The sequence below is a fragment of the Rhipicephalus microplus genome, chromosome 5 (genome assembly GCF_043290135.1).
Source record: "Rhipicephalus microplus isolate Deutch F79 chromosome 5, USDA_Rmic, whole genome shotgun sequence".
NCBI classification, from domain to species: domain Eukaryota; kingdom Metazoa; phylum Arthropoda; class Arachnida; order Ixodida; family Ixodidae; genus Rhipicephalus; species Rhipicephalus microplus.
The window spans coordinates 162,696,851-162,716,067 of NC_134704.1; the positions used below are offsets into that span (position 1 = coordinate 162,696,851).

The following is a 19,217-nucleotide window of genomic DNA, read 5'->3' on the forward strand; positions in this document are numbered from 1 at the left end:
CGCTTAGGGTAGCCATTCGCACAAACGTGGTAGCATGTTTTGCTCGGCCTTCTGTCGATGAATCCCAAGTAAAGGGAAGAGACATTGTGGCAGGACAAATAAGTACATAAACAGATAGATGAAAATCATAAAAAGAGAATTTAAACCGGACGTGATTAGAACATGCAACCTTCTGATCTGGAGTCAGACGTGCTAAAGTTGCACCACCGAGTCCGCTTAGGGTAGCCGTTCGCACAAACGTGGTAGCATGTTTTGCTCGGCCTTCTGTCGGTGAATTCCAAATAAAAGGACAAGTCATTGTAGACAGACAATTTAGTAGATATTCAGATAGATGGAAATATAAAAAGAAAATTTGACCCAAACTTGTTTCGAACACGCAACTTTCTTATCTGGAGTTCGATGCGCTACCGTTGCGCCACCGAGTCCGCTTAGGGTAGCCGGTCGCACAAACGTGGTAGCATGTTTTGCTCGGCCTTCTGTCGATGCAGCACAGGTAAAGAGACAAGTCATTGTAGGCAGACAATTAAGTAGATAGACAGATGAAAATGATAAAAAAGAAAATTGACCCAGACGTGATTCGAACACGCAACCTTCTGATCTGGAGTCCGACGCGCTACCGGTTCGCCACCGAGTCCGCTTAGTGTAGCCGTTCGCACACACGTGGTAGCATGTTTTGCTCGGCCTTCTATCGATGAAGCACAGGTAAAGAGACAAGTCATTGTAGAATGACAAATAAGTAGATTGACAGATAGATGAAAATAATAAAAAAGAGAATTTGACTTGGACGTGATTCGAACACTTAACCTTCTGATCTGCAGTCAGACGCGCTACCGTTCCGCCACCGAGTCCGCTTAGTGTAGCCGTTCGTGCACACGTGGTAGCATGTTTTTCCCGGCCTTCTGTCGAGAAATCCCAGGTAAAGAGAAAAGTCATTGTAGAAGGACAAATAAGTAGATTGACAGATAGATGAAAATAATAAAAAGAGAATTTGACACGGACGTGATTAGAACACGCAACCTTCTGTTATGGAGTCAGACGTGCTAAAGTTGCGCCACCGAGTCCGCTTAGGGTAGCCGTTCGCACACACGCGGTAGCATGTGTTTCACGGCCTTATGTCGATGAAGCACAGGTAAAGAGACAAGTCATTGTAGACAGATAAATAAGTAGACAGACAGAATGATGAAAATAATAAAAAGAGAATTTGACCCAGACGTGATTAGAACACGCAACCTTCTGTTATGGAGTCGGACGCGCTACCAGTTCACCACCGAGTCCGCTTAGGGTAGCCGTTCGCACACACGTGGTAGCATGTTTTGCCTGGCCTTCTGTCGATGAAGCACAGCTAAAGAGAAGAGTCACTGTAGACAGACAAATAAGTAGATAGACAGATAGATGAAAATAGTAAAAAAGATAACTTGACCCGGACGTGATTCGAACACGAGACCTTCTGATCTGGAGTCAGACGTGCTAAAGTTGCACCACCAAGTCCGCTTAAGGTAGCCGTTCGCACACACGCGGTAGCATGTTTTGCTCGGCCTTCTGTCGATAAAACACAGGTAAAGAGACAAGTCATTGTAGACAGACAAATAAGTAGATAGACAGATAGATGAAAATAATAAAAAAGAGAACTTGACCCGAACGTGATTCGAACACGCATTCTTCTGATATGAAGTCAGACGTGCAACCATTGTGCCACCGAGTCCGTTTAGGGTCGCCGTTCGCACACACGCGGTAGCATGTATTGCTCGGCCTTCTGTCGATGCAGCACAGGTAAAAAGAGAAGTCATTGTAGGCAAACAAATAAGTAGATAGACAGATAGATGAAAATAATAAAAAAGAGAATTTGACTTGGACGTGATTCGAACACTTATCCTTCTGATCTGGAGTCAGACGCGCTACCGTTTCGCCACCGAGTCCGCTTAGTGTAGCCGTTCGTACACACGTGGTAGCATGTTTTTCTCGGCCTTCTGTCGATGAATCCCAGGTAAAGAGACAAGTCATTGTAGACAGACAAAAGAGTAGATAGACAGATAGATGAAAAAATAAAAAAGAAAACTTGATCGGACGTGATTCGAACACGCAACCTTCTGATCTGGAGTCAGACATGCTACCGTGTCGCAACCGAGTCCACTTAGTCTAGCCGTTCGCACACACGCGGTAGCATGTTTTGCTCAGCCTTGAGCCGATGAAGTACAGGTAAAGAGACAAGTCAAAGTAGACAGACAAATAGGTAGATAAACAGATAGATAAAAATAATAAAAAAGAGAATTTGCCCCGAACGTGATTCGAACTCGCAACCTTCTTATCTGGAGTCAGACGTGCTACCGTGTCGCCACCACGTGCGTTTAGTGTTGCCGTTCGCACTCACGCGGTAGCATGTTTTGCTCGGCCTTCTGTCGATGAAGCACAGCTAAAGAGAAGAGTCATTGTAGACAGACAAATAAGTAGATAGACAGATAGATGAAAATAATAAAAAAGAGAGCTTGACCCGGACGTGATTCGAACACCCATTCTTCCGATATGGAGTCAGACGTGCAACCGTTGCGCCACCGAGTCTGTTTACGGTCGCCGTTCGCACACACGCGGTAGCATATTTTGCACGGCCTTCTGTCGATGCAGCACAGGTAAAGAGACAAGTCATTGTAAGCAGACAAATAAGTAGATAGACAGATGAAAATGATAGAAAAGAGAATTTGACCCGGACGTGATTCGAACACGCAACCTTCTGATCTGGAGTGAGACGCGCTACAGGCTCGCCACCGAGTCCGCTTAGTGTAGCCGTTCGCCCACACGTGGTAGCATGTTTTGCTCGGCCTTCTATCGATGAAGCACAGGTAAAGAAACAAGTCATTGTAGAATGACAAATAAGTAGATAGTAATATAAAAATAACAGAAAAGGGAATTTCACCCGAACGTGATTCGAACACGCAACCTTCTGATCTGGAGTCAGACGGGCTACCATTGCGCCACCGAGTCCACTTAGGGTGGCCGTTCGCACACATGCGGTAGCAGCTTTTGCACGGCCTTCTGTCGACGAAGCACAGGTAAAGAACAAGTCATTGTAGAAGGACAAATAAGTAGATAGACAGATAGATGAAAATAACAAAAGGAGAATTTGACACAGACGTGATTAGAACACACAACCTTCTGATCTGGAGTCAGAAGTGCTAAGGTTGCGCCACCGAGTCCGCTTAGGGTAGCCGTTCGCACACACGCGGTAGCATGTTTTGCAAGGCCTTCTGTCGAAGAAGCAGAGGTAAAGAAACAAGTCATTGTAGAAGGACAAATAAGTAGATAGACAGATAGATGAAAATAATAAAAAGAGAATTTGACACGGACGTGATTAGAACACGCAACCTTCTGTTATAGAGTCAGACGTGCTAAAGTTTCGCCACCGAGTCCGCTTATAGGGTTTCCCTTCGCACACACGCGGTAGCATGTTTTGCTCGGCTTTGTGTCGATGAAGCACAGGTAAAGGGACAAGTCATTGTAGACAGACAAATAGGTAGATAGACAGATAGATGAAAATATTAAAAAAGAGAATTTGACCCGGACGTGATTCGAACACGCAACTTTCTTATCTGGAGTCCGATGCGCTACCGTTGCGCCACCGAGTCCGCTTAGGGTAGCCATTCGCACAAACGTGGTAGCATGTTTTGCTCGGCCTTCTGTCGATGCAGCACAGGTAAAGAGACAAGTCATTGTAGGCAGACAAATAAGTAGATAGACAGATGAAAATGATAAAAAAGAAAATTGACCCAGACGTGATTCGAACACGCAACCTTCTGATCTGGAGTCAGACGTGCTACCGTGTCGCCACCAAGTCCACGTAGTGTAGCCGTTTGCAGACACGCGGTAGCATGTTTTGCTCGGCCTTGTGTCGATGAAGCACAGGTAAAGGGACAAGTCATTGTAGAATGACAAATAAGTAGATTGACAGATAGATGAAAATAATAAAAAAGAGAATTTGACTTGGACGTGATTCGAACACTTAACCTTCTGATCTGCAGTCAGACGCGCTACCGTTCCGCCACCGAGTCCGCTTAGTGTAGCCGTTCGTGCACACGTGGTAGCATGTTTTTCTCGGCGTTCTGTCGAGAAATCCCAGGTAAAGAGACAAGTCATTGTAGAAGGACAAATAAGTAGATTGACAGATAGATGAAAATAATAAAAAGAGAATTTGACACGGACGTGATTAGAACACGCAACCTTCTGTTATGGAGTCAGACGTGCTAAAGTTGCGCCACCGAGTCCGCTTAGGGTAGCCGTTCGCACACACGCGGTAGCATGTGTTTCACGGCCTTATGTCGATGAAGCACAGGTAAAGAGACAAGTCATTGTAGACAGATAAATAAGTAGACAGACAGAATGATGAAAATAATAAAAAGAGAATTTGACCCAGACGTGATTAGAACACGCAACCTTCTGTTATGGAGTCGGACGCGCTACCAGTTCACCACCGAGTCCGCTTAGGGTAGCCGTTCGCACACACGTGGTAGCATGTTTTGCCTGGCCTTCTGTCGATGAAGCACAGCTAAAGAGAAGAGTCACTGTAGACAGACAAATAAGTAGATAGACAGATAGATGAAAATAGTAAAAAAGAGTACTTGACCCGGACGTGATTCGAACACGAGACCTTCTGATCTGGAGTCAGACGTGCTACCGTGTCGCCACCGGGTCCACTTAGTGTAGCTGTTCACACACACGTGGTAGCATGTTTTGCTCGGCCTTCTGTTGATGCAGCACAGATAAAGAGGCAAGTCAATAGAGACAGACAAATAAGTAGACAGACAGATGAAAATATTAAAAAAGAGAATTTGACCCGGACGTGACTCGAACACGCAACCTTCTGATCTGGAGTCGGACGCGCTAACAGTTCGCCACCGAGTCCGCTTAGGGTGGCCGTTCGCACGCACGTGGTAGCATGTTTTGCTCGGCCTTCTATCGATGAAGCACAGGTGAAGAGACAAGTCATTGTAGAATGACAAATAAGTAGATAGACAGATAGATGAAAATAATAAAAAGAAAATTTGACCCAAACGTGATTCGAACACGCAACCTTCTGATCTGGAGTGAGACGTGCTAAAGTTGCACCACCAAGTCCGCTTAAGGTAGCCGTTCGCACACACGTGGTAGCATGTTTTGCTCGGCCTTCTGTCGATAAAACACAGGTAAAGAGACAAGTCATTGTAGACAGACAAATAAGTAGAAAGACAGATAGATGAAAATAATAAAAAAGAGAACTTGACCCGAACGTGATTCGAACACGCATTCTTCTGATATGAAGTCAGACGTGCAACCATTGTGCCACCGAGTCCGTTTAGGGTCGCCGTTCGCACACACGCGGTAGCATGTATTGCTCGGCCTTCTGTCGATGCAGCACAGGTAAAGAGAGAAGTCATTGTAGGCAAACAAATAAGTAGATAGACAGATAGATGAAAATAATAAAAAAGAGAATTTGACTTGGACGTGATTCGAACACTTATCCTTCTGATCTGGAGTCAGACGCGCTACCGTTTCGCCACCGAGTCCGCTTAGTGTAGCCGTTCGTACACACGTGGTAGCATGTTTTTCTCGGCCTTCTGTCGATGAATCCCAGGTAAAGAGACAAGTCATTGTAGACAGACAAAAGAGTAGATAGACAGATAGATGAAAAAATAAAAAAAGAAAACTTGATCGGACGTGATTCGAACACGCAACCTTCTGATCTGGAGTCAGACATGCTACCGTGTCGCAACCGAGTCCACTTAGTCTAGCCGTTCGCACACACGCGGTAGCATGTTTTGCTCAGCCTTGAGCCGATGAAGTACAGGTAAAGAGACAAGTCAAAGTAGACAGACAAATAGGTAGATAAACAGATAGATAAAAATAATAAAAAAGAGAATTTGCCCCGAACGTGATTCGAACTCGCAACCTTCTTATCTGGAGTCAGACGTGCTACCGTGTCGCCACCACGTGCGTTTAGTGTTGCCGTTCGCACTCACGCGGTAGCATGTTTTGCTCGGCCTTCTGTCGACGAAGCACAGCTAAAGAGAAGAGTCATTGTAGACAGACAAATAAGTAGATTGACAGATGAAAATGATAAAAAAAGAGAATTTGACCCGGACGTGATTCGAACACGCAACCTTCTGATCTGGCGTCAGACGCGCTACCGGTTCGCCACCGAGTCCGCTTAGGGTAACCGTTCGCACAAACGCGGTAACATGTTTGGCACGGCCTTATGTCGATGAAGCACAGGTAAAGAGACAAATCATTGTAGACAGACAAATAAGTAGACAGACAGATGATGAAAATAATAAAAAGAGAATTTGACCCAGACGTGATTAGAACACGCAACCTTCTGATCTGGAGTCGGACGCGCTACCAGTTCACCACCGAGTCCGCTTAGGGTAGCCGTTCGCACACACGTGGTAGCATGTTTTGCTCGGTCTTCTATCGAAGAAGCACAGGTAAAGAGACAAGTCGTTGTTGACAGACAAAGAAATAGATAGACAGATGAAAATAACAAAAAAGAGAATTCGACCCGGACGTGACTCGAACACGCAAGCTTCTGATCTGGAGTCGGACGCGCTACCAGTTCGCCACCGAGTCCGCTTAAGGTAGCCGTTCGCACACACGTGGTAGCATGTTTTGCTCGGCCTTCTATCGATGAAGCACAGGTAAAGAGACAAGTCATTGTAGACAGACAAATAAGTAGATGGACACATAGATGAAAATAATATAAAAAGAGAATTTGACCCGGACGCGATTCGAACACGCAACCTTATGATATGGAGTCAGACGTGCTACCGTGTCGCCATCAAGTCAAGTCCACTTAGGGTAGCCGTTCGCACACACGCGGTAGCAAGTTTTGCTCAGCCTTCTGTCGATGATGCACAGGTAAAGAGATAAGTCATTGTAGAATGACAAATAAGTAGATAGACAGATAGATGAAAATAATAAAAAAGAGAGCTTGACCCGGACGTGATTCGAACACCCATTCTTCTGATATGGAGTCAGACGTGCAACCGTTGCGCCACCGAGTCTGTTTACGGTCGCCGTTCGCACACACGCGGTAGCATGTTTTGCACGGCCTTCTGTCGATGCAGCACAAGTAAAGAGACAAGTCATTGTAGACAGACAAATAAGTAGATTAACAGATGAAAATGATAAAAAAGAGAATTTGACCCGGACGTGATTCGAACACGCAACCTTCTGATCTGGTGTCAGACGCGCTACCGGTTCGCCACCGAGTCCGCTTAGTGTAGCCGTTCGCCCACACGCGGTAGCATGTTTTGCTCGGCCTTCTATCGATGAAGCACAGGTAAAGAGACAAGTCATTGTAGACAGACAAATAGGTAGATAAACAGATAGATAAAAATAATAAAAAAGAGAATTTGACACGAACGTGATTCGCACACGCAACCTTCTGATCTGGAGTGAGACAGGCTACCATTGCGCCACCGAGTCCATTTAGGGTGGCCGTTCGCACACATGCGGTAGCAGGTTTTGCACGGCCTTCTGTCGACGAAGCACAGGTAAAGAACAAGTCATTGTAGAAGGACAAATAAGTAGATAGACAGATAGATGAAAATAACAAAAAGAAAATTTGACACGGACGTGATTAAAACACGCAACCTTCTGTTATGGAGTCAGACGTGCTAAAGTTGCGCCACCGAGTCCGCTTAGGGTAGCCGTTCGCACACACGCGGTAGCATGTTTTGCACGGCCTTATGTCGATGAAGCACAGGTAAAGAGACAAGTCATTGTAGACAGACAAATAAGTAGACAGACAGATAGATGAAAATAATAAAAAGAGAATTTGACCCAGACGTGATTAGAACACGCAACCTTCTGATCTGGAGTCGGACGCGCTACCAGTTCACCACCGAGTCCGCTTAGGGTAGCCGTTCGCACACACGTGGTAGCATGTTTTGCTCGGTCTTCTATCGAAGAAGCACAGGTAAAGAGACAAGTCATTGTTGACAGACAAAGAAATAGATAGACAGATGAAAATAAGAAAAAAGAGAATTTGACCCTCACGCGGTTCCAACACGCAACCTTCTGATCTGGAGTCGGACGCGGTACCAGTTCGCCACCGGGTCCGCTTAGGGTAGCTGTTGCACACACGTGGTACCATGTTTTGCCTGGCCTTCTGTCGATGAAGCACAGCTAAAGAGAAGAGTCACTGTAGACAGACAAATAAGTAGATAGACAGATAGATGAAAATAGTAAGAAAGAGAACTTGACCCGGACGTGATTCGAACACGAGACCTTCTGATCTGGAGTTAGACGTGCTACCTTGTCGCCACCGAGTCCACTTAGCGTAGCCGTTCACACACACGTGGTAGCATGTTTTGCTCGGCCTTCTGTCAATGCAGCACAGATAAAGAGGCAAGTCATTATAGACAGACAAATAGGTAGACAGACAGATGAAAATATTAAAAAAGAGAATTTGACCCGGACGTGACTCGAACACGCAACCTTCTGATCTGGAGTCGGACGCGCTACCAGTTCGCCACCGAGTCCGCTTAGGGTGGCCGTTCGCACACACATGGTAGCATGTTTTCCTCGGCCTTCTATCGATGAAGCACAGGTGAAGAGACAAGTCCTTGTAGAAAGACAAATAAGTAGACAGACAGATAGATGAAAATAATATAAAAAGAGAATTTGACCCGGACGTGATTCGAACACGCAACCTTATGATCTGGAGTAAGACGTGCTACCGTGTCGCCATCAAGTCCACTTAGGCTAGCCGTTCGCACAGACGCGGTAGCATGTTTTGCTCGGCCTTCTGTCGATGAAGCACAGGTAAAGAGATAAATCATTGTAGAATGACAAATAAGTAGATAGACAGATAAAAATAACAAAAAAGAGAATTTGACCCAGACGTGATTCGAGCACGCAACCTTCTGATCTGGAGTCAGACGTGGTACCGTTGCGCAACCGAGTCCGCCTATAGGGTAGCACTTCGCACACACGCGGTAGCATGTTTAGCTCGACCTTCTGTCGATGAAGCACTGGTAAAGAGACAAGTCATTGTAGACAGACAAATAAGCAGATAGACAGATAGATGAAAATAATAAAAAAAGAACTTAACACGGACGTGATTCGAACACGCAAACTTCTGATCTGGAGTCAGACGTGCTACTGTGTCGCCACCGAGTCCACTGAGCACAGCCGTTCGCACACACGTGGTAGCATGTTTTTCTCGGCCTTCTGTCGATGAAGCACAGGTAAAGAGACCAGTCAATGTAGAATGACATATGGGTAGATAGACAGATAGTTGAAAATAATATAAGAAAGAATTTCACCCAGATGTGATTCGAACACGCAACCTTCTGGTCTGGAGTCTGACGCGCTATCGTTGCGCCTCAGAGTCCGCTTAGGGTAGCCGTTCGCACACACGTGGTAGCATGTTTTGCTTGACCTTCTGAGGATGATGCACAGCTAAAGAGACAAGTCATTGTAGACAGACAAAAGAGTAGATAGACAGATAGATGAAAATAATAAAAAAGAGAATTTGACTTGGACGTGATTCGAACACTTAACCTTCTGATCTGGAGTCAGACGCGCTACCGTTTCGCCACCGAGTGCGCTAAGTGCAGCCGTTCGTACACACGTGGTAGCGTGTTTTTCTCGGCCTTCTGTCGATGAATCCCAGGTAAAGAGACAAGTCATTGTAGACAGAAAAAAGAGTAGATAGACAGATAGATGAAAAAATACAAAAGAAAAATTGACCCGGACGTGATTCGAACACGCAACCTTCTGATCTGGAGTCAGACATGCTACCGTGTCGCAACCGAGTCCATTTAGTCTAGCCGTTCGCACACACGTGGTAGCATGTTTTGCTCAGCCTTGAGCCGATGAAGTACAGGTAAAGAGACAAGTCAAAATAGACGAACAAATAGGTAGATAAACAGATAGATGAAAATAATAAAAAAGAGAATTTGCCCCGAACGTGATTCGAACTCGCAACCTTCTTATCTGGAGTCAGACGTGCTACCGTGTCGCCACCACGTGCGTTTAGGGTAGACGTTCGCACACACGTGGTAGCATGTTTTGCTCGGCCTTCTGTCGATGAAGCACAGCTAAAGAGAAGAGTCATTGTAGACAGACAAAGAAGTAGATAGACAGATAATAAAAATAGTAAAAAAGAGAATTTGACCCTCACGCGGTTCCAACACGCAACCTTCTGATCTGGAGTCGGACGCGGTACCAGTTCGCCACCGGGTCCGCTTAGGGTAGCTGTTGCACACACGTGGTACCATGTTTTGCCTGGCCTTCTGTCGATGAAGCAAAGCTAAAGAGAAGAGTCACTGTAGACAGACAAATAAGTAGATAGACAGATAGATGAAAATAGTAAGAAAGAGAACTTGACCCGGACGTGATTCGAACACGAGACCTTCTGATCTGGAGTCAGACGTGCTACCTTGTCGCCACCGAGTCCACTTAGCGTAGCCGTTCACACACACGTGGTAGCATGTTTTGCTCGGCCTTCTGTCGATGCAGCACAGATAAAGAGGCAAGTCATTATAGACAGACAAATAGGTAGACAGACAGATGAAAATATTAAAAAAGAGAATTTGACCCGGACGTGACTCGAACACGCAACCTTCTGATCTGGAGTCGGACGCGCTACCAGTTCGCCACCGAGTCCGCTTAGGGTGGCCGTTCGCACACACATGGTAGCATGTTTTCCTCGGCCTTCTATCGATGAAGCACAGGTGAAGAGACAAGTCCTTGTAGAAAGACAAATAAGTAGACAGACAGATAGATGAAAATAATATAAAAAGAGAATTTGACCCGGACGTGATTCGAACACGCAACCTTATGATCTGGAGTAAGACGTGCTACCGTGTCGCCATCAAGTCCACTTAGGGTAGCCGTTCGCACACACGCGGTAGCATGTTTTGCTCGGCCTTCTGTCGATGAAGCACAGGTAAAGAGATAAATCATTGTAGAATGACAAATAAGTAGATAGACAGATAAAAATAACAGAAGAGAGAATTTGACCCAGACGTGATTCGAGCACGCAACCTTCTGATCTGGAGTCAGACGTGGTACCGTTGCGCAACCGAGTCCGCCTATAGGGTAGCACTTCGCACACACGCGGTAGCATGTTTAGCTCGACCTTCTGTCGATGAAGCACTGGTAAAGAGACAAGTCATTGTAGACAGACAAATAAGCAGATAGACAGATAGATGAAAATAATAAAAAAAGAACTTAACACGGACGTGATTCGAACACGCAAACTTCTGATCTGGAGTCAGACGTGCTACTGTGTCGCCACCGAGTCCACTGAGCACAGCCGTTCGCACACACGTGGTAGCATGTTTTTCTCGGCCTTCTGTCGATGAAGCACAGGTAAAGAGACCAGTCAATGTAGAATGACATATGGGTAGATAGACAGATAGTTGAAAATAATATAAGAAAGAATTTCACCCAGATGTGATTCGAACACGCAACCTTCTGGTCTGGAGTCTGACGCGCTATCGTTGCGCCTCAGAGTCCGCTTAGGGTAGCCGTTCGCACACACGTGGTAGCATGTTTTGCTTGACCTTCTGAGGATGATGCACAGCTAAAGAGACAAGTCATTGTAGACAGACAAAAGAGTAGATAGACAGATAGATGAAAATAATAAAAAAGAGAATTTGACTTGGACGTGATTCGAACACTTAACCTTCTGATCTGGAGTCAGACGCGCTACCGTTTCGCCACCGAGTGCGCTAAGTGCAGCCGTTCGTACACACGTGGTAGCGTGTTTTTCTCGGCCTTCTGTCGATGAATCCCAGGTAAAGAGACAAGTCATTGTAGACAGACAAAAGAGTAGATAGACAGATAGATGAAAAAATAAAAAAAGAAAACTTGATCGGACGTGATTCGAACACGCAACCTTCTGATCTGGAGTCAGACATGCTACCGTGTCGCAACCGAGTCCACTTAGTCTAGCCGTTCGCACACACGCGGTAGCATGTTTTGCTCAGCCTTGAGCCGATGAAGTACAGGTAAAGAGACAAGTCAAAGTAGACAGACAAATAGGTAGATAAACAGATAGATAAAAATAATAAAAAAGAGAATTTGCCCCGAACGTGATTCGAACTCGCAACCTTCTTATCTGGAGTCAGACGTGCTACCGTGTCGCCACCACGCGCGTTTAGTGTTGCCGTTCGCACTCACGCGGTAGCATGTTTTGCTCGGCCTTCTGTCGACGAAGCACAGCTAAAGAGAAGAGTCATTGTAGACAGACAAATAAGTAGATTGACAGATGAAAATGATAAAAAAAGAGAATTTGACCCGGACGTGATTCGAACACGCAACCTTCTGATCTGGCGTCAGACGCGCTACCGGTTCGCCACCGAGTCCGCTTAGGGTAACCGTTCGCACAAACGCGGTAACATGTTTGGCACGGCCTTATGTCGATGAAGCACAGGTAAAGAGACAAATCATTGTAGACAGACAAATAAGTAGACAGACAGATGATGAAAATAATAAAAAGAGAATTTGACCCAGACGTGATTAGAACACGCAACCTTCTGATCTGGAGTCGGACGCGCTACCAGTTCACCACCGAGTCCGCTTAGGGTAGCCGTTCGCACACACGTGGTAGCATGTTTTGCTCGGTCTTCTATCGAAGAAGCACAGGTAAAGAGACAAGTCGTTGTTGACAGACAAAGAAATAGATAGACAGATGAAAATAACAAAAAAGAGAATTTGACCCGGACGTGACTCGAACACGCAAGCTTCTGATCTGGAGTCGGACGCGCTACCAGTTCGCCACCGAGTCCGCTTAAGGTAGCCGTTCGCACACACGTGGTAGCATGTTTTGCTCGGCCTTCTATCGATGAAGCACAGGTAAAGAGACAAGTCATTGTAGACAGACAAATAAGTAGATGGACACATAGATGAAAATAATATAAAAAGAGAATTTGACCCGGACGCGATTCGAACACGCAACCTTATGATATGGAGTCAGACGTGCTACCGTGTCGCCATCAAGTCAAGTCCACTTAGGGTAGCCGTTCGCACACACGCGGTAGCAAGTTTTGCTCAGCCTTCTGTCGATGATGCACAGGTAAAGAGATAAGTCATTGTAGAATGACAAATAAGTAGATAGACAGATAGATGAAAATAATAAAAAAGAGAGCTTGACCCGGACGTGATTCGAACACCCATTCTTCTGATATGGAGTCAGACGTGCAACCGTTGCGCCACCGAGTCTGTTTACGGTCGCCGTTCGCACACACGCGGTAGCATGTTTTGCACGGCCTTCTGTCGATGCAGCACAAGTAAAGATACAAGTCATTGTAGACAGACAAATAAGTAGATTAACAGATGTAAATGATAAAAAAGAGAATTTGACCCGGACGTGATTCGAACACGCAACCTTCTGATCTGGTGTCAGACGCGCTACCGGTTCGCCACCGAGTCCGCTTAGTGTAGCCGTTCGACCACACGTGGTAGCATGTTTTGCTCGGCCTTCTATCGATGAAGCACAGGTAAAGAGACAAGTCATTGTAGACAGACAAATAGGTAGATAAACAGATAGATAAAAATAATAAAAAAGAGAATTTGACACGAACGTGATTCGCACACGCAACCTTCTGATCTGGAGTGAGACAGGCTACCATTGCGCCACCGAGTCCATTTAGGGTGGCCGTTCGCACACATGCGGTAGCAGGTTTTGCACGGCCTTCTGTCGACGAAGCACAGGTAAAGAACAAGTCATTGTAGAAGGACAAATAAGTAGATAGACAGATAGATGAAAATAACAAAAAGAAAATTTGACACGGACGTGATTAAAACACGCAACCTTCTGTTATGGAGTCAGACGTGCTAAAGTTGCGCCACCGAGTCCGCTTAGGGTAGCCGTTCGCACACACGCGGTAGCATGTTTTGCACGGCCTTATGTCGATGAAGCACAGGTAAAGAGACAAGTCATTGTAGACAGACAAATAAGTAGACAGACAGATAGATGAAAATAATAAAAAGAGAATTTGACCCAGACGTGATTAGAACACGCAACCTTCTGATCTGGAGTCGGACGCGCTACCAGTTCACCACCGAGTCCGCTTAGGGTAGCCGTTCGCACACACGTGGTAGCATGTTTTGCTCGGTCTTCTATTGAAGAAGCACAGGTAAAGAGACAAGTCATTGTTGACAGACAAAGAAATAGATAGACAGATGAAAATAAGAAAAAAGAGAATTTGACCCTCACGCGGTTCCAACACGCAACCTTCTGATCTGGAGTCGGACGCGGTACCAGTTCGCCACCGGGTCCGCTTAGGGTAGCTGTTGCACACACGTGGTACCATGTTTTGCCTGGCCTTCTGTCGATGAAGCAAAGCTAAAGAGAAGAGTCACTGTAGACAGACAAATAAGTAGATAGACAGATAGATGAAAATAGTAAGAAAGAGAACTTGACCCGGACGTGATTCGAACACGAGACCTTCTGATCTGGAGTCAGACGTGCTACCTTGTCGCCACCGAGTCCACTTAGCGTAGCCGTTCACACACACGTGGTAGCATGTTTTGCTCGGCCTTCTGTCGATGCAGCACAGATAAAGAGGCAAGTCATTATAGACAGACAAATAGGTAGACAGACAGATGAAAATATTAAAAAAGAGAATTTGACCCGGACGTGACTCGAACACGCAACCTTCTGATCTGGAGTCGGACGCGCTACCAGTTCGCCACCGAGTCCGCTTAGGGTGGCCGTTCGCACACACATGGTAGCATGTTTTCCTCGGCCTTCTATCGATGAAGCACAGGTGAAGAGACAAGTCCTTGTAGAAAGACAAATAAGTAGACAGACAGATAGATGAAAATAATATAAAAAGAGAATTTGACCCGGACGTGATTCGAACACGCAACCTTATGATCTGGAGTAAGACGTGCTACCGTGTCGCCATCAAGTCCACTTAGGGTAGCCGTTCGCACACACGCGGTAGCATGTTTTGCTCGGCCTTCTGTCGATGAAGCACAGGTAAAGAGATAAATCATTGTAGAATGACAAATAAGTAGATAGACAGATAAAAATAACAAAAAAGAGAATTTGACCCAGACGTGATTCGAGCACGCAACCTTCTGATCTGGAGTCAGACGTGGTACCGTTGCGCAACCGAGTCCGCCTATAGGGTAGCACTTCGCACACACGCGGTAGCATGTTTAGCACGACCTTCTGTCGATGAAGCACTGGTAAAGAGACAAGTCATTGTAGACAGACAAATAAGCAGATAGACAGATAGATGAAAATAATAAAAAAAGAACTTAACACGGACGTGATTCGAACACGCAAACTTCTGATGTGGAGTCAGACGTGCTACTGTGTCGCCACCGAGTCCACTGAGCACAGCCGTTCGCACACACGTGGTAGCATGTTTTTCTCGGCCTTCTGTCGATGAAGCACAGGTAAAGAGACCAGTCAATGTAGAATGACATATGGGTAGATAGACAGATAGTTGAAAATAATATAAGAAAGAATTTCACCCAGATGTGATTCGAACACGCAACCTTCTGGTCTGGAGTCTGACGCGCTATCGTTGCGCCTCAGAGTCCGCTTAGGGTAGCCGTTCGCACACACGTGGTAGCATGTTTTGCTTGACCTTCTGAGGATGATGCACAGCTAAAGAGACAAGTCATTGTAGACAGACAAAAGAGTAGATAGACAGATAGATGAAAATAATAAAAAAGAGAATTTGACTTGGACGTGATTCGAACACTTAACCTTCTGATCTGGAGTCAGACGCGCTACCGTTTCGCCACCGAGTGCGCTAAGTGCAGCCGTTCGTACACACGTGGTAGCGTGTTTTTCTCGGCCTTCTGTCGATGAATCCCAGGTAAAGAGACAAGTCATTGTAGACAGAAAAAAGAGTAGATAGACAGATAGATGAAAAAATACAAAAGAAAAATTGACCCGGACGTGATTCGAACACGCAACCTTCTGATCTGGAGTCAGACATGCTACCGTGTCGCAACCGAGTCCATTTAGTCTAGCCGTTCGCACACACGTGGTAGCATGTTTTGCTCAGCCTTGAGCCGATGAAGTACAGGTAAAGAGACAAGTCAAAATAGACGAACAAATAGGTAGATAAACAGATAGATGAAAATAATAAAAAAGAGAATTTGCCCCGAACGTGATTCGAACTCGCAACCTTCTTATCTGGAGTCAGACGTGCTACCGTGTCGCCACCACGTGCGTTTAGGGTAGACGTTCGCACACACGTGGTAGCATGTTTTGCTCGGCCTTCTGTCGATGAAGCACAGCTAAAGAGAAGAGTCATTGTAGACAGACAAAGAAGTAGATAGACAGATAATAAAAATAGTAAAAAAGAGAACTTAACCCGGACGTGATTCAAACCCGCAACCTTCTGATCTGGCGTCAGACGTGCTAGCGTGTCGCCAACGCGTCCGTTTAGGGTAGCCGTTCGCACACACGTGGTACCGTGATTTGCTCGGCCTTCTGTCGATGAAGCACAGCTAAAGGGAAGAGTCATTGTAGGCAGACAAATAAGTAGATTAATAGATGAAAATGATAAAAAAGAGAATTTGAGCCGGACGTGATTCGAACACGCAACCTTCTGATCTGGTGTCAGACGCGCTACCGGTTCGCCACCGAGTCCGCTTAGTGTAGCCGTTCGCCCACACGTGGTAGCATGTTTTGCTCGGCCTTCTATCGACGAAGCACAGGTAAAGAGACAAGTCATTGTAGACAGACAAATAGGTAGATAAACAGATAGATAAAAATATTAAAAAAGAGAATTTGACACGGACGTGATTAGAACACGCAACCTTCTGTTATGGAGTCAGACGTGCTAAAGTTGCGCCACGAGTCCGCTTAGGGTAGCCATTCGCACATACGCGGTAGCATGTTTTGCACGGCCTTATGTCGATGAAGCACAGGTAAAGAGACAAGTCATTGTAGACAGACAAATAAGTAGACAGACAGATAGATGAAAATAATAAAAAGAGAATTTGACCCAGACGTGATTAGAACACGCAACCTTCTGATCTGGAGTCGGACGCGCTACCAGTTCACCACCGAGTCCGCTTAGGGAAGCCGTTCGCACACACGTGGTAGCATGTTTTGCTCGGTCTTCTATCGAACAAGCACAGGTAAAGAGACAAGTCATTGTTGACAGACAAAGAAATAGATAGACAGATGAAAATAAGAAAAAAGAGAATTTGGCCCGCACGCGGTTCCAACACGCAACCTTCTGATCTGGAGTTGGACGCGCTACCAGTTCGCCACCGAGTCCGCTTACGGTAGCTGTTGCACACACGTGGTACCATGTTTTGCCTGGCCTTCTATCGATGAAGCACAGCTAAAGAGAAAAGTCACTGTAGACAGACAAATAAGTAGATAGACAGATAGATGAAAATAGTAAGAAAGAGAACTTGACCCGGACGTGATTCGAACACGAGACCTTCTGATCTGGAGTCAGACGTGCTACCTTGTCGCCACCAAGTCCACTTAGAGTAGCCGTTCACACACACGTGGTAGCATGTTTTGCTCGGCCTTCTGTCGATGCAGCACAGAAAAAGAGGCAAGTCATTATAGACAGACAAATAAGTAGACAGACAGATGAAAATATTAAAAAAAAGAGAATTTGACCCGGACGTGACTCGAACACGCAACCTTCTGATCTGGAGTCGGACGCGCTACCAGTTCGCCACCGAGTCCGCTTAGGGTGGCCGTTCGCACACACGTGGTAGCATGTTTTCCTCGGCCTTCTATCGATGAAGCACAGGTGAAGAGACAAGTCCTTGTAGACAGTCAAATAAGTAGATAGACAGATAGATGAAAATAATATAAAAAGAGAATTTGATCCGGACGTGATTCGAACACGCAACCTTATGATCTGGAGTCAGACGTGCTACCGTGTCGCCATCAAGTCCACTTAGGGTAGCCGTTCGCACACACGCGGTAGCATGTTTTGCTCGGCCTTCTGTCGATGAAGCGCAGGTAAAGAGATAAGTCATTGTAGAATGACAAATAAGTAGATAGACAGATAAAAATAACAAAAAAGAGAATTTGACCCAGACGTGATTCGAACACGCAACCTTCTGATCTGGAGTCAGACGCGGTACCGTTGCGCAACCGAGTCCGCCTATAGGGTAGCACTTCGCACACACGCGGTAGCATGTTTTGCTCGGCCTTCTGTCGATGAAGCACAGGTAAAGAGACAAGTCATTGTAGACAGACAAATAAGCAGATAGACAGATAGATGAAAATAATAAAAAAAGAACTTAACACGGACGTGATTCGAACACGCAAACTTCTGATCTGGAGTCAGACGTGCTACCGTGTCGCCACCGAGTCCACGTAGTGTAGCCGTTTGCAGACACGCGGTAGCATGTTTTGCTCGGCCTTGTGTCGATGAAGCACAGGTAAAGGGACAAGTCATTGTAGAATGACAAATAAGTAGATTGACAGATAGATGAAAATAATAAAAAAGAGAATTTGACTTGGACGTGATTCGAACACTTAACCTTCTGATCTGCAGTCAGACGCGCTACCGTTCCGCCACCGAGTCCGGTTAGTGTAGCCGTTCGTGCACACGTGGTAGCATGTTTTTCTCGGCGTTCTGTCGAGAAATCCCAGGTAAAGAGACAAGTCATTGTAGAAGGACAAATAAGTAGATTGACAGATAGATGAAAATAATAAAAAGAGAATTTGACACGGACGTGATTAGAACACGCAACCTTCTGTTATGGAGTCAGACGTGCTAAAGTTGCGCCACCGAGTCCGCTTAGGGTAGCCGTTCGCACACACGCGGTAGCATGTGTTTCACGGCCTTATGTCGATGAAGCACAGGTAAAGAGACAAGTCATTGTAGACAGATAAATAAGTAGACAGACAGAATGATGAAAATAATAAAAAGAGAATTTGACCCAGACGTGATTAGAACACGCAACCTTCTGTTATGGAGTCGGACGCGCTACCAGTTCACCACCGAGTCCGCTTAGGGTAGCCGTTCGCACACACGTGGTAGCATGTTTTGCCTGGCCTTCTGTCGATGAAGCACAGCTAAAGAGAAGAGTCACTGTAGACAGACAAATAAGTAGATAGACAGATAGATGAAAATAGTAAAAAAGAGAACTTGACCCGGACGTGATTCGAACACGAGACCTTCTGATCTGGAGTCAGACGTGCTACCGTGTCGCCACCGGGTCCACTTTGTGTAGCCGTTCACACACACGTGGTAGCATGTTTTGCTCGGCCTTCTGTTGATGCA

At 45.7% G+C, this 19,217-nt stretch overlaps 2 non-coding genes across 2 annotated transcripts; both read right to left on the minus strand.

Moving 5' to 3' along the window:
• Positions 1-2,904: 2,904 nt before the first annotated feature.
• Positions 2,905-2,976, minus strand: TRNAW-CCA (transfer RNA tryptophan (anticodon CCA)). The gene has a single exon. It is a non-coding gene; the product is annotated as a tRNA-Trp (tRNA).
• Positions 2,977-18,014: 15,038 nt separating this feature from the next.
• TRNAW-CCA (transfer RNA tryptophan (anticodon CCA)) lies at positions 18,015-18,086 on the minus strand. Its single transcript has one exon. It is a non-coding gene; the product is annotated as a tRNA-Trp (tRNA).
• Between the last annotated feature and the right edge of the window lie 1,131 nt (positions 18,087-19,217).